This window comes from Miscanthus floridulus, chromosome 14, assembly GCF_019320115.1.
Source record: "Miscanthus floridulus cultivar M001 chromosome 14, ASM1932011v1, whole genome shotgun sequence".
Classification (NCBI taxonomy): domain Eukaryota; kingdom Viridiplantae; phylum Streptophyta; class Magnoliopsida; order Poales; family Poaceae; genus Miscanthus; species Miscanthus floridulus.
Window position 1 is genome coordinate 6,839,512 of NC_089593.1, and position 4,756 is coordinate 6,844,267.

The window sequence follows — 4,756 nt, forward strand, 5'->3', positions numbered from 1 at the left end:
GCCGCCATGGCGCCCTTGGCCAGTGCACGCGTGCGGCCGGAGCCACGCGCGACGCCATCGAGCGGCACCGCGGTGGTGCTCTTTGCGCCCTACGCACGTGTACACGACGCTGCAAAAAGCCGGCGAGGTGGCAGCTCTCTTCCAGCGCGCGTGGTCTTTCGGCACGTCGTCGGTACCGCCGGCGGTGAGGAGAACCCGTGTAGGTCTCTCCCCTCGCCGACCTCTCTTCTAGGGTTAGGGTTAGGGTTTGGGTTCCGATCTGATTTGAATCACTTGATTCTTGATTTCTATTCTGTTTTCTACCCCAATCTGCTAGATCTAGACACTAGGACCATGTCTCTGATACCATTGATAGACTTGTAGGGCCTCTATGTGCAAATCAGTGGGGAAATTCTTAACTTAGATAAGTAGACTTGGTAATGTACCTCGTCGAGTGCAGTCACGGGCCGTGGTGCCGCCAACAAGGTGGCCGCGACATGTCGGTGTAGGGGAAGCCGTGCAGGCGCCCGCTAGGTCATCGACGGTAGCAGCAACGTAGGCGTGGACCAGTGGCGCCGGTGAAGGCGGTGTGGACTTTCTGTCGCTTACAGCGCGCCCTTCAAGATCAGACTAGGGCTAGGAACCTCGGTGGGGCGCTGGCGGTTACAGTGAACCTCGTACCTTGCGCCCCGGCCCTCACCTTCCTCTTTATAACGCTACGCGACGGGGGCCCATTAGCTAGAAGAACAGCTGGGCGCCCCCGATCAGGGCGTGGATCAGGAGCCCAATTGAAGTTGGATCAATTGGTGGAGATCAACCTAACACATGAATCCCTAGACCACCAAGTTCGAGTAGTCGAGTTACTTTTGGCCAAGCCAGTAAACAGTGACCCCCTTTTGCATCTTTCCTTCCTCGCCAAAGGAACCCTCTACGAATCGTATCCATGGCCTTCAATGCCCAAGGTGGCAGGTCCACCGCCATCGCCAGGTAGATAACCATGGAGGTCATAACAAATCTAAACTGTACTGTTCGACCGGCTCTATTCATAAGGTCTATTTTCCATCCCAGTAACTGGTTTGCGAGACGATCAATGATAGGCTGGACTTGGGCTTTTGTTAGCTTCTTGACTGATAAAGCCATAAAGGTAAACCAAAATATTTGCAAGGAAACTCTAGAATCTCACACGGGATCCGCTGCTGTACTAAATCCAATTCCTCAGCGAATTGGGGTGACGCTGCTCTTTGGAATATTCATTTTCAGCCCCGTAGCTGCGCCAAACACACGTAAGATATCCATGACAAGGTCAATATCCGACGTTGAAGAGGTTGCCGTGCTAAATGTTGAAGCAGCCCCATGTCATTGGCCTTCTGTACAATCGCATTAAGAACATCCATGACCAATATGAACAACATAGGAGACAGCGGATCGCCTTGTCGCAGTCCCCGTTGGTGCTGGATTTCCTGTTCCGGTGAGCCATTAAGTAGAATCTTCGTGGAAGAGGAGAAAAGGATGCCGCTAATGACAGTGCACCATCTATCTCCGAAACCCCGATGCCGTAACACCTCCAACAGAAAAAGAGTCGAGAGCCTTCGTTATATCCAGCTTGAGAAGAATGCGAGGGAGTTTTTGTTGGTGAAAGAACCGGGCGGTCTGCTGCACCAACATAAAGTTATCTTGTATACATCTTCCTTTGACAAAGGCGCTCTGATTGTTGGCCACTAAATCATTAAGTTTACGGGCCAGCCGATTGGCCAAAATCTTGGTTACCAACTTAGCAAAGCTGTGAATCAAGCTGATGGGCTGAAAGTCCTTGACCTGATCTGCTGCCTCCTTTTTTGGAATGAGGGTGAGAAATGCTGAGTTGAGCATCCACAAGTTCTGAATATTGGCACACTGAACTGCAATTAGGGCTGCCATAATATCTGATTTGATGATGGGCCAACAACTCTTGTAGAAACGACCGGTAAAACCGTCCGGACCAGGGGCTTTGTCGGAAGGCATATCTTTGATCGTTTCCCACACCTCTTCTTCGGTAAAGAAGGCATCTAACTCCTGAAGGTCATGTGGAGTAAAAAACCACGGGACCATCACGGTCCACTCACCAAATTTTCCATTATGAGGATGATGAACACAGGTAGTTTTTACAATAATCCAGAGATAATACCAGATGTGAAAACCATCATTGTAAAACCTTTGCAAGACCAAACATAACCCTGCCGGGAACAGAGCATGGACTGGGAGAGCGGCGAAGGGAGGCGTAGCAGCGACGCCATTTGGGGGATTGGCTGCCACCCTGCCGGCTGCTCCACGCCCCGCCGACCGGCCGAGCCGCCAGTCGCGTGCCCCGTGGCTTGCCTCTTGCCGTCGTGCACGGACGCGCCGCCGCTTCCCCGGCGGCCATGGCCCATGGGGCTAATTGGGAATTGCGGGAGCGATGAGAGGCGGCCGGACCTGTGGGCTGGTTGGGCTTGCTTGGTTAGTCCGATGCGTAGTGGCCATGTTGGGCCGCGATACAACCCAGGAAAGAAAATAGGAAAAAGTCCCTTTTCATCTCTGTTTTTTTTTTCCCTCAAACTCCCATATATATATAACCGGATTTTTGTCTCCTCAACTTTTAAAAACGCTTTTGCACCCTTTATCAAAAAAAAAAACGTTTTTGCACCCTCTCTCTTTGAAAATGCATCTTTGAAAATCATCAAGGGTTGCCTGACCGAATCTCTGAAAATCTAAAGGGTTTCCGGACGACTGAACTCTATTGTCCGATGATGCCAAACCTACATTACTCCAAATCATTAGGCCTCAGTTAATTCTAGTCCATTCAAGACTGCAACACATCGGTGACAGTAAATTCACGTCTACAGCATGTTATATTGCAGTATAATAGAGTTATGAACTTGACAGATCTTTTATCTTGGAGGAAAAACCTTAGCAGATTTTGTTGCACGTATATTGGCCATACACATCCATCGACTACAGATTGATGGAATCATCCATGTGCCATTTGGGAGGGTTAGCTGGATTAAACCATTGCCATCCACCTCCAATCTTTCGACTACAAACAAAGAATGGACACAAGCAATCTTTTTGTTTGAGCCCCTCTTCTAGTAGCGAATGAGGGAGGGCAACTATAAGAGTAAGTGGGTACAAGAAAACAACACAATGTGCACACTTTGACACAATGATTTTACGTGGAAAAACCTCCTCAAAATGAGGAGCAAAAAACCACGGGACCATCGTGGCCCACTGCCAAACTTTCCACCGTATAAGGATACAAGGCATCTTTACTATCTCTAGAGATTACAAGAGAAGCTGAAAAGCATCATTGTAAAACCCTTGCACCAACAAACATAATCACAACAATAGTCAAGAGCTAACAGGCTGCTTGTGATGTGGTCAGGGTGAGGCTCCACTACTACAGAATGGACTTGTTGTCCCGGACGGTAACAGCCTTTAGTCCCGGTTACCGCGCCGGGACAACGATCCCGGGACTAAAAGCTTACGTACTAGTTGACCTTGCTTACGTGATCATCTCAGCGAGCATTTCTCCACCGGACGGCACCGTACTTGCTAAGGAAGAGCTCCGATTCTATGAGAAAGGGAACACGGTCTTCTACGACCGTTGCCGCTCTCCCTCGTAGAATCAAAGCTCCTCCTTAACGTCCGTTACCGCTCGGCAGAGAACATGCTTGCCGAGCTGAACACGGTCCGCAAGTTCAACTAGTACGGATTTTCTACAATTTTCTAACTATTTTCTAAGTTTTTCATTTCATGGAAAAATTAATTCTAAGATCACGTAAGCCACCGGGGACGAGGATGGCGCGTGCTCCAGCGAGGACGAGCGAGGCGTGATTTTGATGAACTAATTTAACTTTTGTTTATCCAAACATATATGCAAATCATTATGTGATTTTGAGCTAAAAATGACATATAAAATCATAATAAAGTCCAACATATAAAGTTACACATGCATCTACATCGCAAAATGAGATAAGTTACTGATAAAACATAAGATGATTAAGTTTGTTACCTCCAAAATCGAAGAGCAACACCAATGGAGGGGGAGAGAGCAAGAACAACAGCAAGCTGAAGAATAGAGGCAGTGAGTTTGAATGGAATGGCTCGGGCTCGGGGAGGAAGAAATGAGCTGGATTATAGGCCGGGATAATTAGTCCCGGTTAGGGGTCCAAACCGGGACTAAAGATTAATCTTTATTCCCGGGGAATTACCCAAACCGGGACTAAAAGCTTTAGTCCCGGTTGGTATTACGAACCGGGACCTTTAGTCCCGGTTGGTAATACCAGTCGGGACTAAAGATCCCTGCCCCGCGGACGATCGTTGGGCAGGGACCTTTAGTCCCGGTTGGTATTACCAACCGGGACTAAAGGGTCCTTTAGTCCCGGGGGCAAAAAATGCCGAGGCTAATGCTAATTTGGGACATCGTTCTAAAGTCTGTTCTCTAGTAGTGCTCCGTTCCTCTCCTCTTCCAACCTCTGTCCCTTTTCCCTTTTGGTTTTCAGGGATTCAAGTTCGACCCTGTTAGATTTTGGTTTTGACTACATCTAGATGATTCATTTATTTTTTATGGCAGCTATTCAAATCCACCAGCCTGATGATTAGCAATTGTTTGCACAAAGAACGGAGATCCTAATGACTATCTGCAACCGGTATGAACCTATATGTCTTTTTGTTCACATGCTGAAAGACAAATCCATGTTACCACCAAATCTATGACATGTCTGCCATACATAAATAATTCTTACCATAATTCTTTGCCCTC